Consider the following 19111-nt stretch of genomic DNA (forward strand, 5'->3'; position numbering starts at 1 on the left):
GGATTAATTAAAAAATTATGATCGATTAATAAAAGATGATTTAAAATAATGAAAATAAGTGAAACGTTTATAAACTTTCAAGTACATATTATGTAGTAAAAAATTTCAATCTTTGAATATCTTTTCGCCGTTAATTGAAATATTGAGCTGTGCCAGAGACAAAAGGTAGAGAATTCGTTTTTCTTATAACAGATAAGATTATGTTTTCAGAAAACGAAAAATCAGAATTAAAAACAAACTTTTTAAAATAATTAAAAAAAAATAGTTTGATTATAATATGCGGTAAATTTATTTGAAAATAAAAAAAAAACTACGAGAAAATTCGATAAATTTATTAAAAAGTGCAAACAAAACCATGTAGTAGTTGACCAAAGTTTTTTTAAATATTAAAAAAAAACTTCAATAAAACTTTTTACCATTCAAAAAACTTATTTATAGAATGGAATTGATAACTCAACAAAACAGCATTTTCGTGTCTGGGAATCAATTTAATAACTGATTAAGTAACTAATCTACATGAAACCAAAAATACTAATTCTGAATTTGTTTATTATACTCAATTAAATAAGAAACAAATATTTCGATCATGATGATAATGAATGATCTAAAAAGTAAAATTTCACTTTTTTTTTAATGGAAAGATATCATAACAAGTATTTCTGACATTACTGAAGAAAGTTTCAAAAAGTATTTATTTCATTTAAGCTATCTGTCGAAGGCTTTTTTTAAACTTTGTTTATTCTAAACGGCTTATACCGAAGGTTTTAAAGAGCCAAACCCTTGTTTTTGTATTAAGAATTCATTAACTTGTATAGTTGAAGAAAAAAGAAGGCTTTAATGATTTTTGCTTTTAAAAATATCGAAAATTCAATTTGGGTTGAACATCCTGTAAAAAATCGTTGAAATTCCTTCAATTTACAGAATGAGGAAAAGTAAACAGATATGAAACTTATTTTTTTCGCAGAAATCATACTTACTTGAGGCCTTAAGAAAAGTTGATAATTAAAATCCTTTATATAATTTTTGTTTTGTTTTTTTTTTTAAGTTTAGCAGGGTGGCCAGCGGATGTCCATAATCAAATTCCCGGTTTTCCTGATCAAGATTTTAAACTTTTTTCCGGTTTCAATATACCCAGATAAATACTTTAAAATTTATCTAAACTGTAGAAAAGACATTTTACAAATTTTTGCGGTGAAAGTGAATTAAACGAGTTAAATTTCAATATTTTATTCTAAATTCAATTGCTACAAAGATTTACAAAATTAACCCTCTCTGAAGTGTCAAGAATTTGATAGCTGATTTCTATTTGCGGCTCTGATTCAAAGCAATCAGCCTTTTTTATCAGAGCTTAAGAGTTGATTGAGATTCTATTGACCTTTGAAAAAAGGTCTACATTTATTTTAAAAATGTGTATCTGCATTCTTTTTTAGAAAAAACTGAAAAACATTCGTAGGATCTCAAAATGTTAGATTTTTTGTCATATCAATTTTAACGAAAATCGTGAGTTGTATTCTATCTTCCGAAAATCAATCATTTTCACCAAGTCATGCTTGACTACATTCAGAGCCAAAATATCAAAGCAGTCAAATTTTTCTTCTTCAACCAAATCATACAAACAATCATGCATGACAACGACGCTTCCGTATTTGAAACACTTTTGCGATACATGATGAGGTAAAAAAGGACGCAGACTATCAGCAACGAACGTCTCTATGCTGATTTCTTTCCCTTGACGTCTTTCAACCTTTAGGATCATAACTGATATGTATCAGTTCTGAGCGATCTATGTAGGCTATCAGATGATTTTTTATTTTTCGCTTTGCCTAGAAGGACAAAAACATAACTAGGTAACCGCAATGAACTGTCCAGCATGTGCTACAGCTTTTTTGAACATGTGGTCCTGGTGTTTATTCAGATTTTTCCTTTTGAAACATTAATGATCGTCTATCAATAACGAGCATTATCAACAATGATGCGAGGATAGACGTTCGGGAATGATTGAGGGAGCGACGTTCAAAATGTATCACCAAGTATGTCGATCACCGTCGATTAGCCACGTGACGAATAGCAACGGTAGCCTCCGATGGGGCATTGTATATCTTCTTGTATCAAGTTAGTGTTGATTTTCGACATATATTTAATGGGTACTTTTACCACGTGCGTATCACAGCACTCGGAGGAAGCATCATTCTAGCTAGAAACCATTCCTGATTGCTTTTCTTGAGCGATTTTCCGACCATTGGTTGTATTGACTACAGAGTAATATCAGTTTTCATTTTCATTTCATTTTTTTATCCGATTCTGTAAAACACGGGAATTTCGAAGCCATTTAAAAACATATTACACCAAAAAATTATTACGTTTTATGAGATCTACATTTAAAAAACATATAAATTCTAGAGGGCAAAAAAGTTGATAGAAATCGTTATCGATTTTCATATAAGGCCCTGAAAAATTCACAAAATATAATTTTAAATATGCAATTAGCGTTATAAACTCAAAATCGAACATTTTTGCCCTTTAACCCTTTTGGCTCTGAGGGCCTCATATAGGTTTATAAGTAAGCTCATCAATATCAATGTTGAATTTACTCAGAACTGATGAGGTTTAGAGCTTCCAAACGACATATCAACTAAAATAGAAATGATAGAGAAATTTCGAATTTAAGACCCAAAAAATTCCAAAACCAGCATTACGAATATAAGTATCTAAAGTGCTGTTCACCTATGTAATTTGAAAATAGAATTTTTATTTTTGATTTCTATATATTAGTTGCATAAATTCATTTGTTTTTCAAAACTTTATATTTTCCACACAAATTTCAAAACAGACTCTGATTTCGAAGCTGTATATTTGTTTCAAAATTTGCATTTGAACCCTAATCTAGGATTGTAAATTTGAAATTCCAGAATGATTTCTGAATAAGAATTGATAATCTGAAACCTGAATTCTGAATATAAATTCTTCATCTGCATTTTGAGTCCGATTTCTGTATGAATACATAATAGAAATTTTAACCTTTTTTTTCCGGGGATTTTCATCCAGTTGGATGATTCATCCCGTCTCCTTCCGTGGCCAGTGAGAAATTTTAAACGTATCTCTTATTTTTGATTTTATACCTGAATTCCAAATCGAAAATAATTCAAATACCGAAATTCTAGATTCAATTTTGAATATTAATTCCGTGTGGTACTTTTTCGGCAAACAGTCTTTTAAAAAACAAAAACGACCTTTTATTATTCAATAAATAGTCGTTTAATTCGACTGCAAGCCGAGAAAGTATTTCACAGAATCCATTAAAAGTCGACAAATCACATATGAATATTATTTCAGAATCTGATATTTGAATTTTCAATTTGAGTTCCAAGTTCTGTTTTTAATTTAATTATTTGAAACAAGTTTTCCAAAGTAGGACTCTTATGGCTAGTTATTTCCAACATTTCAATAAAAAGCTCAATTGGGGAACAAATACATTTAGTATGTGAGTATATTAAAAGAAAAAATAATTTCTGTTGTTGACCGGGAAAAAACGGTTTTGATTTCGAATTCCAGGTTTTCCCGGTGCTATTCTCAATCCCTGGTTTTTTCCCGGTCAACCCGGTTTTCCCGGTTCGCTGGCCACCCTGAGTTTAGTAAAAAAAAAGTGTTGAATTTTTTTGAATAATGTTTACCTTTTTTTTTAGAATATTAAAAAAAAGAAAAGCATTTAGAAAAAAAAACTCTCAATGCATATTTGGATTCAGGGCACCAAATTTAATGAAAACTAGCTCTAAATTTTTAAGATAAGTTAACCACCGTTAATTAATTTTGTAAATTTATTTTTCGGCATATCGGTGAAAAGTAGTTATGAAATTGATAAAGATGGATAGAGAAGTGAGAAGAAAATTTACAGATGTTGAAAAGAGCGAAAGAGCATTTTTGCGAGGAAACTTATTAACGTACACCATACTTTACCCTGCAACATTTCATTATTTAGGAGAAGTAGTACCGGGATAGAGGTGGCACTACCTTAACCTATACAATGAAATCTGGTTGGTCCGAAGTCTACATGTGGTGAACACGTATACTCCGGACGGGCCTAAAGTTCGTTGCACCTTTTCAAGAGTTTCAATACAAAAGGTTTATTGAATTTCAATCCAAAAATTACAACTAAAAATTATTATCAATGTGGATTCATCTTCAAATGAAATGGCTTAGGCCTTGAGTGATTCAGGATTAAATCCCCACGGGTCGCACCCCCCCCAACATGATTCCTGACATGGTTTTGAACATTGATTGTTAAACGTTTTGGAATATAATAATTTCCCATCACTACGGTAAATTCATTTCTTGAACTGAAAATTTTACTTGGAAAAAATCTCCATGGAGGAGGGGGGGGAGTAGGTTAAACATCTATACTCAAAATCCAATGCATAGTGGAGTTTGAGTGCAAGAAAATCTGAGAAATTCCAAATTGACAAAAAGTTTGAAAAATCTAATGATGCAAAAACGTGCCAAATTACGTTAACTTTTCAATCCTCTCTTCAAAATTTATCTGGTGTTACTTAAACAATTTTGACGGTGGGTTTGTGATATAGCTCTGTTGGCAAGTCAGTTGCTTTCTGAGGCCGATGTCCGCGAGTTCGAGCCCAAGAGTAAACATCGATCATAGTTGTTCCGGATAAGTTTTCCAATGACTGTCCGCCAACTGCATCGTTACTATAAGTCCCGAATGACATAAAGATGTTAAAACAACTATAATCGAAAAAAAATTGACGGTTTATTGATTAAATAGTGAGGTTTTCACACAACTTTTGTAAATTTTTTGTGGTTAAGATCTTTAAAAAAATCCTTGTGTGCAATGACCGTCAAAAATTTTAATAGGTTCCCACATCAGTGGATAATTTGAAAATACTATAAGATCTCGTACTAGCAGAGATGCCAATGTGCCTGATTTCTCAGGATTTACCTGATTTTCGAAGGTCTAAGCCTCGGTTTTTCCCTGATTTTTGGGAACAAGTTTGATTTTGCCTGTTTCACAGGAAATTTGTAGAAATCCGTTCAAAACTCAATAGAATTTCAATGCTGAACTTCACACTCTATTGGATTCAAATTTCTATCAATGTTTTATAACCGGTTTTAGAAGGTTTTGGCGTCCTGAACTTGAATTTTTTGTCAGATTTGGTCTATCGCATCCAGTTTTGCTGATAAGGCGTGTCAAAATGAAACATATCACATTTTCGGCCAACAATCAGCTCATTCCATAATCATCAAATCAATATGTATGGTAACGGAATAAATGTTTGATTATTTCAAAGTCAGCAACATAGACAAATGTACTTTTTATCAAAATCAATTGACTAAAGTATTAACACAAATGAACATTCCTATAGAAATCGGAATTTTTGTTTAAAGCTATTGAAACTGTTTTTGCGTATCTTTTGCTAAAAAAAAGTTTGAAATCTTCCACATTTAAACTTCGCGGGAATTACTATGAAAAATTTTGCAAAAGGCTAACCGCAAAATAACAAAAGTGAGCAACTTTTCAGAATCTTCATTCTAAAAGGTTGATCCATTTTTCTCACCAATTGGGGGATCAAAAGATTGATTACGTACCAATAACTTTTCTCAGCTGAGATCCCAAACGAAAAACAATTTGATCCCGTCTCAAAGCTAAGTGTGTCCACCCAAAGAGGAAAAAAACCTGTAAAAAACCACACCATCCAGGCTAATTTGAATTTGGGCGGACCGCGGCACGGTTCGGTTTGTTTTTTTTTTTTTTTTTTTTTGAAAAATTGATCACATTAAAACAAAACAGTCTTGATAATGGGTTTTTCTTTCCTGATCGTTGGACGCCCAGCAAGGGTCTTAATTTGTAGCCAAAAACCGCGCACGCGGTCTGATTCAGGGAAACCTGAAACTGTGATGTGTTTGTTGCATGTCGCATCTCTTTGGTTTTTTTTCAAAATTTTTCGATAACACTCGATCGTTTAGGAGTTGGGTGGCAGAATTCATGATGTGTGAATGTGTTTTATGATTGTTTGCGATCCTTTTCACACAAAAATTTGAAGTACAAGTTTACATTTTTTAAACTGATCTTGAGACTGATTTCCTGTCTTCTTTCCTGTTTGGAATTAAAGCTCATTTAGATAAGTTTTTTTTTTCTAAAATCGATTACCCAGCTTGTTCATTTTTTTTCAATTTTCAACAATTTTTCCAAACATGATTTTCCTCAACTAATGGTTCCAATTACTCATAATAACATTTTTTTCACAAAATTAATATCCCAAAAGTGCATCCTGACCCAAGTGAAGATACCTTCTAAGGGAGGAACTAAGAAAATCAATTTCATCCTCAGTGAGTGATCATTCGAGTGGGTCAGCTCAACTGATTTTTCTTTCAGCATCTGCGCTCTCTTATGACTTTTTCGAAAGGTTAACACCCTGCTCCTAATGGCGGTAAATTATGGCTCGTTTTATCATCGCGTTTGGATTCAGTTTCGTTCAGCTTCGAAACGAGGAAAGTCTTTAATGCATTTCCTGCCATGTAGCCGTTCAGATAATGCCCGGGACTTTTGGGTGCTTTTTTGGTATGATAAATTTAAACTACATTACGTAATTATTGCTTGCACTGCACTGGATCTCCAGAGCGTACAGAGGAAGAGGCTCATAAATTATCCCGCACGAAATTGAGGAGTACATATTTTCAGGGACCCCGAAATTTCGAGGTTCCATATTCCGTTGGCTATCCAAAGGGGTCTTTTTCCCCGCCTTCAACTGTCAAAAAAGCGCGCACGCCCAAAACAGAAAACATATTTTTGCTTTATGACCACGACGCACGTAGACGCCATGCGCATAGTAATTGGGAAGGTACGCCCGCCTAGCTCTAATGCCCTCTGGCTTCAAACCTTTCTTTCGGTGAATTTCGGTAGTAAATATGGGAGTTGTTGATGCTTCTCCCGGATGGGAGAAATCGTCACGTAAGAGTAGGTTAAAACTTTTTTTTACCGGGAATTTACGACCCCAAACAAAGCTCAATGTTTGAAAGGTTGAACCCCATTGAGCACCACCCAAAAAAAAAACTCCTCAACCAAACACGTGCCTTTGAGGGATAATTTTGGAGCTGCGCGCAAGTCTTGTTCGTTCAATTTTTGTTTTGAAACTTAATAACCATTGATATGCGCGCCACATCAGGCAAAGAGCCATCTCCCCTTTTTTTAAATTTATAACAAAAAGGTGTTTGGAGACCACAATTTACATTTCCGATGGGCCTAAGTGGGATCATAACGTAGAGGAATAATTTTGAATCCAAACAAAAGCTGCCTGATGCTTTTGATGGATGAGAAACGAAGAAAATAAAATAAAAAAATTGCATAGAAATTTTAAATCCAAACTCGAGTATCGACTGGACGAAAAAAAAAACAAATTAAGTGAAAATTTAAAAAAGGTTTCATTTTAAGTATCTAGTTCAAAAACAAAAAAAAACTCAACTTCAAACTTCAACCACAAAGATATCAATATTCGAGATCAAATTGCAGATTCAGAACTGATTTGAAAATTTTGAAATTGAAAACAGCTAGGATTAGGATTCGAAATTCTAGGTTATCAAAAATTTATTTTGTATGCCTTGTGACCAAGGTTGCCGAAAAAAATCTGTGTTTTTGAGAAAAATAATTCTGACTTTCTGTGCTTTTACCCAAAAATTCTGTGATGGATTTCTGTGATGCTATTTCCTTGAATTTGTATGTATGTATGTATGGTTCCCCCATCGGTAGCAAGGTCCTGCCTATGTCTGTGTGGTTGGCCCGAAGGCTTCCACGGCCGATGGTTCGTCGAGGGAAGGCATCCAACTCTCAGAAACCTACAATGGTTGGCTACCACTCCGCTTGTAAAAGTTTCTTCAAGTTATCCCCAGATGCATTCCCTCTAAAAGTATAATAAAGAAAAAAAATAAAAATACAATATAATAGTAATATGTAAATATTTAATAAAAATACAGTAGAAATACAATATAATTACAAAATGTTATTATTGTATTGAAATAATTTCTATAATGCGATAATAAATTATAATAAACAAAACAATCTCACCTTGCAGTTTGCATTATACCTTTCATTGAACGATGATTTTATAAAAATGCCGTTAGTTGATAATAACTTTCAAACAATTCATTATTCCGTGTGATTTAGCGGTTCGATTTTTTTTAACTGATTCAATTCATATTATCGTACAAAACAGCAGAACTATCTAGATAACAAAGATTTTTTTTTTAATTTGTTAACATATGCAAAATTAAACTATGTAAGAGAACGAATTCTAATTTGTGAGAATCTTTTGATTTTCATAATCGAAAGACTAGATTAATATAAACAATAAGATGAATAAATTATATTATTGACATAACTATGAAAATTTCAATAGATTTTTTAATTTGAGCCCCAAATTTGAAATTGATATAATAAGCTAAAACATATCGCAAAAGTTTATCGACCAACTCTCCAAATATGAACGTTCATAAGAAAACGCTCAAAACTTTTCTTGATATAATAAACTATGTGTAATTTAAGCTTTCATAATTTTACAGCCTTTGCATTGCCGAATGTAATAGAAAAATGCAACATAAATGTCTCCTCAGACAACCCATCAGAAAATCCCCTTCGATAATATAAAAGTATAATTGAGTATAATTAAATAACCCATTGAATAAAATACAAATTTTAACATATGACAATTTATTTTTTAAGCAGCAAAATTGTTCGTCAATCTGCAAACGTGGCTACTGGCAACGCTTAATGGAACTCTCTCGTTGCTAGTTTCTGCTACTCGCCACCATAGTTTTAATGGCAGTAACGTAGGGTTTTCTAGTTAGCAGCAGAGAAAAAGAGAACAATATATATATATATATATATACAGTACCGTTCATAATTGTATAGAAAATGGAAGCAAGTGCACTGTCACTTCGACTTTGAACTTCCATAACTTTTTACTCTGATGATAGTTTTTGATCAAATTTTTTGCGTTAGATAGATTAATTATCACACTATTATCACACTAAATTTGAGCTTTCTCGAGTTTGTGTGGCCTGAGAAACAGTAATTTTACGAAAATCGGACTTTTTGGACTTTTCTCATTCAAACTGCAATATCTCTGAAACTACGCAACATTTTTCATTGAAATTTTGCACAGTGATTGTTGAAATATGAAGCTAGCATGTCTGAAGTTTTCGAAAAGTTCTATCGATGAGATCAAAAGTTACGCGAGGTGCAATATTTCAGGCATGAGCCTTGAATTGCGATTTATACAGAATTTTGGACGAATGTTTTCATAGGAAAATCATATCCTCTGTTTAACAACCAGTTAATCTATTTCAACCGAAAAATCACAACAATATCGCGAGATTCTGATTTCAAAACACAAATGGACCATTTATTCCATTTTTTCTTTTCTTCATTGCTTTTGCCAGACATTTTTTGTCTGATTGGTGGAAGAAATGATATTGTTCTCAGAAATCGTCCAAAATTCTATAGAAATCGCATTTCAAGGTTCATGCCTGAAATATTGCACCTCACGTAACTTTTGATCTCATCTATAGAACTTTTCGAAAACTTCAGACATGCTAGCTTCATATTTCAACAATCACTGTGCAAAATTTCAATAAAAAAATGTTGCGTGGTTCCAGAGATATTGCAGTTTGAATGGAAAAAGTCCAAAAAGTCCGATTTTCGTAAAATTACTGTTTCTCAGGCCACACAAACTCCAGAAAGCTCAAATTTTGTGATATAATAGTGTAATAGTTGATCTATCTAACGCAAAAAATTTGATCTAAAAATATCATCAGAGTAAAAAGTTATGGAAGTTCAAAGTCGAAGTGACAGTGCGCTTGCTTCCAATTTCTATACAATTATGAACGGTACTGTATATATATAAATGTAAATCGGATTGATCTCACCAAATCGCCCCCGCATATGGATGTCCTCATTTTGCGGTATCCTTCTCGAACTGGGTGCTTCTTCCAACCTGGAGCAACTTTACCTCGGTAATGATATTGCACAACCCAACATTTCCAAGTATGCACGAACTCGCCCTGTGGACCTCCTTCAAGGGCCAACTCGGGAAGCTTTCGCATCTAGGTAGCGCTCACATTTTCACCCATCTTTCTTAAACCCATGCCTCCTCTTTCACTCACACCAATAACAAGCACTTGGAATTTGGAATGCATTAATTTGTTATGAAGGTAGTCATTTTTCTTTCAAATAAAATTCCAAACCAGATTCACTATTTTTGATGAAATCCTAAATCATTTGGCAAATCAAACACAAGGCACTAATTCAATTTCACGGAGCAGACCCATGCAGACAACCACCCACACTTCTAACTTAGTTAAAACGGAACGCAACATCGACCGAACGAAAAACAAAAATGAACCGAACCACACGGCATTCCACAGACAACTCATGATGCTATTTCCTTGAATTTCATTGAAAATTCATGATAAATTAAGTTTTTTTCACAACTTAATTGGGCAAAATCAATTACCATTACCAATCTTATCATACTTTTCATACTAATTCAAAGTAAGAAATCTAAATTTGATACTGTTCGAAAAAATTATAATTTAGGAAATCCATTCTGAATTAAAAAATTCAGAGAAATCTGTGAAAATTTCAAAATTCCGTGTTTTGTAACACAGTTTCTGTGATGAAAAATTGCTCAAAATTCTGTGAAATTACAGATTTTTCTGTGATTTCGGCAACCTTGCTTGTGACGTCGTCGTATCGTATCAGAAATTTATAAATTCACTTAAGTTGACCAAACCAAGCGGTTTTTCGGATTATTTCCGATATTTCCACCGAAATGGTTCTCAAAACATAAGCACGGATTCAATGAACAAATGATACTCACCCTATTTTTTTTTTGACTTATATTCACGATCCTTGCTTGTGGTCAGTACTTATAGGCAAATGGAAAAGTCACGAGTCTGACTCGTGGTAAGGAATTTTTATTAACAAGACGTTGCCTTAGGTGAAATTTTGAAAATTTGAAAAAAGACACTTTATTGAACCTTTGGAACATAACAACAAGTCTGAATCGTCAGAAAGTGAAGGTTTCATAAGCGATAACTAGGATTCGAACTTGGGTAGGATTCTTACAATCAATTTTTCGTGTTGATAATTCATCTAGCGAATTCTCTGAAAAATGCTTGTGGTTGGAACAATCATTCTGTAAGTAAGGAGTTTTATCGTAAAAAGAAAATGCAACACTTTGTTTTGTTAGTAACTTTTGAATGCATAGATGGAAATTGATAAAATTTTCAGTGAAGCTACCTAGTGTAAATAATTTGGTGACAATCTGTCATGTGGATGAACTCTTTAGCGAGCACCTGGCAGGTTTTCAGACGAAAACTTTTCGATGACAAATTTTGACTGGGTGTTCCGGATACAACCAAGAAGAAACAAATTGAAAAATTTTATGTCTAGTGCTTGAGGAGGCTGATGATCTGTTGAAGCTGCAACTCAGTTGGTGTTTCAAAACGATTGACGCAATGAATGGCTAAATTTACAAAGAAGACTGGCTCCAAACGCGACCTTTTTTTCCTGCATAGCACTTTAATGGGTCCCAATAAGTTCATACTCTATTTCAGTTGGATCTTGAAATGTGGCATTACGCAAAAACTGTGGTAAAAATAGCCTTGATTTGGAAAAAGAGTGGTTCATAGTATATATTAAAGATGGCGCATACCCAAAATTAAAGTCAAAACGCTATTTCGGAAACCACTTGACAGAACGTTGCAAAAATGTAAACATTAGAACCACCCAAAAATTTCATCCATGCATTCAACAGTTATTCACAATTGTTTTGGGTTGAATTTTTGTATTCGGAAAAATACATTTTTATTTTCACATATCATTAATGCCTAGCCTACGCATATTGGGATTAAGATAAAATTTACAGATTCTTTGAGAGAATTTATATACTTACTTAATTAATTCGCACGAGCTTAACAACGCGATGAATAGACAATATTTAATATCGAAATGGTTCACAAACGAATACCACAAGCTGAACCCGTGTTGATGGATTTTCGTTATCAAGCAAAAGCTACGTGTCCGACGATTTCCGGAATTAAAAATGTGACCAGCCATTTAACTTCCTAAATTCTTAAAGAGAATATTCCGTTTCATAATAGAGTACCTCTTGTTCAATTCGTGGTTAGGATTATTCAAAAGTTAGAACAACGTTTCAAAGGGAATATTTTGGGAATGTTTAAAAGAGTAGCTGGCAAGGTTAAAAGTTTGTAGCAGTGACCCAAAAAAAAAATAAAAATATATTTCCGGAAATAACTTTTTCAACGGTTAATTTTTATCCGTTGTTTTTTTTCGTAGAATGATGCTGAGTTTCTTAACAAAAAACATTTGCGAAAATAGAATGTATCGTGAAAAAAAAATCTGGCTTCGATTTCGGGTAATGCACAGTGGTCAAAAATGTAAAAAAACTAATCGTTGTTACAACTTTTTTTTTGTTTTGCATTTTATCTTCTAGGTGCCTTCAAAGGAACTTTAAAGAAAAATCAACCTCTATAAGAAAATTTAATGTTTGTTTTGATTAATCCTCCTACAAGTGAAATAAAAAAAAACTGACTTCTAAATGGTTGGTCAAATCTCTTTGCAGTCTTCAACAAACTTGTTCAGCGCCGAGTTTCTAAAACATTCATCCTCCGAGTCACAGTGTAAAATATGAGAATATTCTAAAAGCAGTTTTTTATCATAACTTTGTCTGGTAATTTTAAAATTTTCTAAATATTCTACAAAGTTGTTAAAATGAACAAAAACACATAACATAATAAGCATTTAAAATGTAAGCCTTAAGTGTTACACTGAGAAAATGCATACAAATTGTGCAATTTCAGCCTAAGTTTTACTAACTATCGGCAACTTTTGGTAGCTCGCACTGTATGCAAATTAATCATCAAAGTTTCATCTATGGAACACTGTAAAAAAAGTGTGTATTTATCACAGGTGTCAGGTGTCCTGATTTTTCAGGATTTGTCCTGATTTTCGAGAGGCCGTACTGATTTTTCAAAAACGCTTGAATTGTACTGATTTTTTTTAATGATCCTTAAAATATCCTTATTTGTCCTGATTTTTCAAAAAATATCTAATTTATAACTAAATTTATTGTTAAATTATAAGAACATCAAAGAAATCTTTAATATAATAGTTGAACCACTTTAAGCATTGATAATCTTCGGTTCAAATGATATTTAAATGGTGTTTTTCGATATTAACTGCTGGCCAGCCAAGGTAAATCTCGCTTCAGTTGCATAACTCGAGGCATCTTCAACACTTTTATTTCGCCTTTAGTTATGCAATTTAAGCAGAACTGCATGTTATTTTCCCCAATTTAGTGATGTCCTGATTTTTGACAAAACGACCTGGCACCTCTGATTTATCAACTTGTAACCCTCTACAGCATGGACTATCAGTTCGACAACGGAAATAAATTTATTTACCACTTTCTAAGTAATTTATACCAAAAAAATTATTTTCAACAGTTTTTAATTCTTTAAATTGTGTCATATGAGATTTTTTAAAATTTATTTAAGTTTTATAATTGATGATTGAATTTTGAATGCATTAAAATTGCTTAAATTCTTTTGTGCTCGCTACTAAAACTCTTAAAAGGGTTTTCTTCACCAACGCCTAAATTTTGACACCTTTGCCACTTCACTTTTACCGATTGCTCAAGAAGAGTTTGCAGTAGCATTCAACAGCAAAAAAAAAATCTCAAAAAATATTTCGTTTTTTTTATGGAAAATACTGAACACGTGTCCCTGAAAGAACCCCTGTGGGGTTTTTTTTTCTAGTGTAACTTCAAGACAAATGCTTCTAACGACTCAATACTGGTCATTCCGTGATTTACTGAAGCGTAACATTCAGATGAATTCACAGCTTCAGCAGGCTTAGAGCTAGACGAATTCTGCAAAAGCGACCATTGTCGTCTTCAAAAAGAAGTTTTATTTCGCTTTTGGGACATTAACGCTAGCTATCAATTTTCCGTTTTGAAATTCCTAAGTTTTTCCTGTTTTTCCCCCGGTTCAAAGATGGCTTATCCCGAATTTTATTAATTATTATAAAAACATGGTGAAACATGGTTTTCTGTAAAGCTCGAGGAAGTAAAAGCCAAGAAAAATAAAAAAAGTAAAGCTTTTATACTTCTAAAAAATTGTGGCCCAAAACTTTTTAACCGAAATGAAATCACTATAAATATTTCAACGCCTTAACCCTTCGTTTCATAAAGTAACAAATTTGCAACAATCAATGTATGACAAAATTGAAAAATCGTATTTTATTTTAATTTTTTTTTTTGATTTACTCATCATTTCCAACTGTGAAAAATGATTTTTAAGGAAAAATAAAAAAAAATCATGAAATGAAGGTTTAAATAACTAATCTTTTTACATAGATTAAATCGACAAGTTTCCAAAATATTTTGAGAAGAATCCAATGAAAATTCACAGATTATTGTTTCACTCCCTAATTTTGTAAAAATGAGTTCGGCTATCTTCAAATTTTAACGGGATCTTTCAGGCGGCTGTAGAAATTTTTATTTTTCTAGAATTTGTACTGAAGTGTTGCAAAAATATGTAAAAATACATCGAGATATTGATCTTAAAAAATTTAAAATTCTTAGATTGCAGAAAATATCTAGTAATTTAATAAGTAGGGGAGAGTGGGGTATCGTGGGCCATGGGGAAACGTGGGCCACTTTTAATATCTCAGATGTGTGTTGAGATAAAAATCTCAAACCAAGTGTCATCGTCGTCGCTTTGCGTGAGCTTATATTCTTATATGTTGTTGACTGAAATACGCATCATATGCTTGTTTTATTTATCAAGCTATAAAAAGTTAGAAAAATTTACTCACATAATTAAAAAAAACACCCGCTAATTTCATCGATGGGGAGCCTAAAGTGCATAACAAAAATATGCTCATACGCTTATTATCTTAGTTTTGTCATGATCTTTCACATGGAAAAGGAATTTTTGATGAAACACCAATAAGTCACACAAACGCAATCAATTTGCAAATCATAGCTTGTGGGGAATCGTGGGCCACACATCTTGAATCACATATATTTTTATGTTTTTATACACATTCAGAACTTAAAATACGTTTTACCTATCTGCAAAGTTTTCTTATGCCAAATGAAGAGTTATGAAAAATATTTTGTGCATCCTATATAAGGAATTTTGCCAAAACGTTCGCGAGCCAGGTTTTGGAATTTATGCGATCATACACAGCTCTCTTTTTTATTTCATCATTTGAAATTGCTTTTAAATAACGAAATGAATTAGGAAATCACAGTTTTGGGTCAACTCATAAACTTTGCATGTTATTAGGTCAATTTGGATTCGGTGGCCAACGATTCCCCACCATTTTTCAAAATCCAAAAAATATTGCTTTTTTTCAAACAGTCAGAATTTGGGAAAAATGACTAATTAAAAATTTTAAAAAAATACCTTATGATACCTTGAAAATGTAGAAAACCATACCATTTTTTAATTTCATTTTATCTTTTATAATAAAGATGTTATGGAACAACGAAAAAAAGTGGCCCATAATTCCCCACTCTCCCATACAGTTATAGATATCTAAAACATATTTTTGCAAAATTTGTTTTAATTTACATTACAAAAAAAATAGTAGCTTAAAATTTTAGCAGGATAATTTTTTTCCATTTTATTTAAATTATGATAAAAAAATTTCTCATCTAATAACACTGAGTAATAAAAAAAGATTTTTTGAAAATAGTCCAGGGTTTTCCAACTGAATTAGACTAATATTGACGCCCTGAGTCCGAAAATGACCATGGTTTTGTTCAATCAGGTCAAAACCCCTATCTATCTATCTATCTTAAAAAGTTGACCTGATACATCAAAATCAATGTGATATTCTAACTCAGGACATAAAAATTAGTCTAAATCAGCTGAGAAACCCCAGACTATTTTTTGGCTGTCACCCAGTGTAATCATTGGTTTGATGATGAACTTTTGAGGCGAAGTGACGCCGATTTTTTTCGTCTCAACTAATTCACACGTTTGCGAACTGAACTTTAGTAAACTTAAACAAATTCAGATATTCATTCTATGCTTTCAAAGGAGTTCCTCGCATCTTGAAGAACATATTTGTAATCTTGAAACCTTTCTAGGAAATTGTTTGTCAGCTTAGTTAAACTTCACCTTATCATCGCCTCCACATTTTCTCCCTGCTTTAAAGTCTTTCTAAATGCCCTAGTCATTGGAGTTAATGTGAAAAATATATAAAACCGTGAATGAGATAAGGCTGAACCTTTACTGTTTGACCGTTTAATCGATTAAAAAGACGATTGAAACTTCATTGTTGACTAATGAACGCAAGGAAGGTTGAAAATGTAGAAAATTTACCAATTCATAAGGAAAAAGTCCGCATAACCTTTAGAATCAGTTTAAAAAATAATAGTTATATAGGTTTATGCAGTAAAGCTGTACAGAGACTTGAAAAAACTACTCTATCATGAAGCAATTAATTTCTTATTTTATTAAATGTTTGCTTAGTAGTATTTATATCAAAAAGTGGATCTCTTTAAAGGAAATCTGTTTTCCATTGAGATCCATGTAGTATTTAATTCAGTATTATCATTACATTTCCTCGCACTAAATTTAAACATTTCAGTTCTCAGCATGAGTAAAATTTTGCTCGCGATTTTTTATTATTTTTTGTTGCTGCCAGACGTGCTGAGAACAGTAGCGTCCATTACCAGGGGGCTCTTATGAGCTTTTTGGTGTGGGAGAGTGTGGTGAGCCACTACAAAAAAAATATATGGAATTTTTTTTTTAATTCCGTAGGAAAATTTCGAACATTTCAATTTTTTGTTGTATCCTGGTTGTATCCTGAAATTCCCTGATTTTCCCGTTTTCCCGGTGAAAGCATAAAACAAAGAATAAAACAACGGAATAATACAATACAGTTCTTTGAGACAAAATAAATTATATAAAAAATGGAGGCTTTTTCTTTGTAACACCATTCAGATAAGAGATGGTTTGTATAATAGTTTCAAAAATCTCATTTTTTATGGAAGGGAGCCCCCATACAAAATCAACTTTAAATGGCATACAACTCGAACAATTATACGTCGATTTTTATTAAAATTCATTCACGAGCACGGAGATGTTAAGGACGTGTACATGGAGTAAACCTTTAAAACTTTCTATCAGGTTGAAGTTAAATCGAAGGTTACCGAGTCAGCTAATTGTGTTATAATTAATCATTACACACTTAAACAGGATTGCTAACACTTTTTTTTTTCAAAATTCAGGGAGATGGAAATAGAAATCAGGATTCATGGTTTAACGGAAATTTCGGTCGAAGTGAGGACCTTTTTTTGGTCACCAATCTACATTTTGACTCCACTCATGTCTTTAATACAGTTCAGTACTACTCATGTTCCATCATATTCACAAAAAATCAGGGATAATCAGTCTTTTTTTTAAAAAAAAGCAAGGAAAAACGGAGGTCTCCATTAATCAGGCAAATCCTGAAAAATCAGGCACATTGGCAACCCTGCACTTGAATGTGTGAATTATGGCAAATCCATAATAGAAACAGCAAGGGTCAATTCCTTTTATTATATGACTCAAACATATCCACGCAGATAATCTGATAATCTAATTTTAGTTAGATTTGATTTAAAACAGTGGTTTTAAAACTTATTTCAATCACCGCCTTCTGTTGCCAAATTTTCAAGTTCAACGCCTCCTTGAGCAAATAAAAAAAAATTAAATGCTGATTGGGATCGTTCCAAAACCATATTTTATGACATTTTATTGAAGTAAGACAAAACCAAAAATTCATCGACATTTCATTTTATATTTTTTTTTCTTTTCAACATTTGAAATGGTGGTATAACGAAAAATTAAAAATATTTCAATTTTTTTTTATAAATTAAATGTTGCCAATTTGTTACTTAATGAAACAACGGGTTAAAAATTTCTTTGGCTTCAAACTCTTAGTAAGAACTCAGTAAAATAAAATATTTCCAGAACAAACAGTTAAGCTTGAAAACTATCAGTTTATCTCAAAGCCGAATTGCCCTTCCTAATTTTAAGGAACTTAATTCTTGAACAAAAAAAAATTCCATTATAGTAAACAAAATAGCAAGGTACTGTTAATTAGCATAAAATACATAAAATAGCATATAAAGTATAACAGTAAAAATTCTTAATATAATAAATATCAAACTTTTATTTACGAAACCTAAAAAACTCAATTTAACTCTTAATTTGAAATCCTATTCGAAGTTCAGAAACATTCACCTTTATTAAACTTCAACATTAACTCCGAAAATATAAGTGATGACAAAAGTCAAAGTTTTTGCAGAATTCTATCATAAAAAATTCTATGATCAAATCTGTGAAGTGTGAAAGCAAGCTTGTTGACGATTACTGTTCGGGGTTTTATATCCTTCGAAAATTTTTATTTTATGAACGGAAACTAATGTATGTAAGAACAGACTCAGTAAGTTCTATGGGGTTAGACTTTGGAAACCACAGGAGAGATATTTAACTTAGTAAGGAATTCATAAGCTTCTGGTTGGGGTGGTCCAAATGACAGAATCAGAACTATAACTGCTTCAAACCGGCATATTTTTCATTTTACATGATTTATTTGTATAACAAGCACATCAATCGATTTGGATATTTGTTTTTCATTGTTGGTTTAAAATTTGACGAAAAGTTTTTCAGCTAGTTGTAATTGCCAATCGAACTTCAAACATATTACGATGAAGTAGATTTGCGGCTACACATTTTAAATTTTTTGTTTGCCAAGTTTCAGTAAAAAAAAATATTCAAAAAAATGTCAAATTATCTGCAAACCTTAGCTCTAATTTAAAAAAATGTCTTTTTCATGCCCATTAAAAACATTAATCAGCTTATCTAGCCCAAAACAATCTCAAAGATAAAATAACGAAACCGTTTCTCCCGGTAGCAAACATTCTTCACACGTTCAACCCGAGAACGGAACAAACGGACCACATCCTTGCCTTGCTGGTTTCAGAAAATTGGCTCCATCTCCTTTTGAAGTAACGTTCCCAGT

At 32.3% G+C, this 19111-nt stretch overlaps 2 protein-coding genes across 2 annotated transcripts in view; both read right to left on the reverse strand.

Annotated features, from left to right (window-relative positions):
* The window catches only part of LOC129741546 (CCR4-NOT transcription complex subunit 6), a 307192-nt gene that overhangs the window by 232147 nt on the left and 55934 nt on the right, over positions 1-19111 (reverse strand). The gene's annotated exons all lie outside the window — the stretch shown is intronic.
* Positions 1-19111, reverse strand: part of LOC129741537 (myb-like protein AA) — a 91231-nt gene that overhangs the window by 69286 nt on the left and 2834 nt on the right. The window lies entirely within an intron of this gene.

This window comes from Uranotaenia lowii, chromosome 1 (assembly GCF_029784155.1).
Source record: "Uranotaenia lowii strain MFRU-FL chromosome 1, ASM2978415v1, whole genome shotgun sequence".
In the NCBI taxonomy this organism is placed as follows: Eukaryota; Metazoa; Arthropoda; class Insecta; order Diptera; family Culicidae; genus Uranotaenia; species Uranotaenia lowii.